This window comes from Austrofundulus limnaeus, unplaced genomic scaffold, assembly GCF_001266775.1.
Source record: "Austrofundulus limnaeus strain Quisiro unplaced genomic scaffold, Austrofundulus_limnaeus-1.0 Scaffold76, whole genome shotgun sequence".
In the NCBI taxonomy this organism is placed as follows: domain Eukaryota; kingdom Metazoa; phylum Chordata; class Actinopteri; order Cyprinodontiformes; family Rivulidae; genus Austrofundulus; species Austrofundulus limnaeus.
In genome coordinates, this window is record NW_013952478.1 from 789,183 (window position 1) to 790,647 (window position 1,465).

Sequence of the window (1,465 nt, forward strand, 5' to 3'; positions counted from 1 at the left end):
TGTGTTTCTCTGAGTTCTAGGTTAAAAAATACCAGACATTTTTGGTGCCTGCGACCCGGGACTTCGGCGACTTCCACTGATGGAGGAGAGGAGACGCACTGAGGCGTACGCGCCCGCCTGATCGACCGGTGAGAGGGGTCGATCAGTGTTTAGGTCCACTCTTATCTGTCAGGGGTGGTTGACGAATTCCACACTGTGCAGACAGCAGAGATTGCTAGTAAGTAGAGGTTTACTCGTCTTGTTTAAGCGAGTGGCTGATAAGAAAGCGCTAGTGTGTTATAAAAAATACGTATTTGTGTGCTGTGAGAGCCAATTGAGCCGAGCTGAAAAGGATAATTTTGACTATAAATGCTTTCAGGCTGTGTCAATAATTGAAGAATAGTTGTGAAAAGGTTAACTTTAGGAAACAAGTCTGTGTGTGTGGCTGTGTGTGTGGCTGTGTGTGTGTGTGGCTGTGTGTGTGTGGGTGAGTGTGTGTCTGTGTATAACTTCCGTGTGTGTCTGAGACGGCGGTAATAATCTAATCAAAGTCACTCTGAAACCTACGTACGAGTGATTTTGTGAATATTTTTGCTCAGCTGTCTATTAAGGACTGTAATTTCCATTGTTTATAATGATAAGAGTTCTCTTAGACAAGTAAAAGCAATATCTTTTTCCTTCTTTCTCTCTCCCTGTCAGAAACAGCGAGCTACATTACGTCTTGAGATAAGGGAAGAGCCAGCTGCAGCTCGCTGCTGTGAGAATATATGGAGAGCAGTTTGGCCACCAGCTTTTTAAAAAAATAAATAATAAGCGTAAAATAAAATATATAATAACAGTTTAGTTAAAAATAACTTTAACTAAGAAAATAAAACTCTACTAGTGAGTAATAATAATAATAATAATAATAATAAGTTCCAGTTTAGAAGAGCAAATAACCGTCTTTGAAAGAATTTAAAAAGTTGTCAGTGTTTTGCGTAGACTATAGGCCCAAGGTCGGGCTCTAATGATGTTTGGGTTTTGGGCAAGGCTGCAGGTTGCAGCTGCTGCTGTATTTCTGAGATAAAGTTTTTTATTTTTAACTAGAGATCCAGCTGAATTTTATTTACTGGAATATACCACATTTAAAACACAACGCAGAGTATAAAATTATTATTTTTTATTTTTATATAACAACATTGTTATTGATAAAAGTAAAGATATAGAAATCGCTATTGATCCACTAGTAACTATATTTGTTAACCATCAGTACATGTGCGTGACCCAACACACCCCTCCTCTGAGAAGTTYATGCTTCAAAAACACTCAGAGTGTTTGCAATATTTAGATAAGTGGAAGTAAGTGTCAGAACATAGGGTAAGTTTACCATTCAATTTAACAGATTTAAATAAGTTTCTCCTAAAGCTTAAATTGTTCCAAGTTAATATCATGGGTAAACGACAGAGCAAAAATAAACCTTTAGAGAATATGCAGTGTCTTTAGAGAA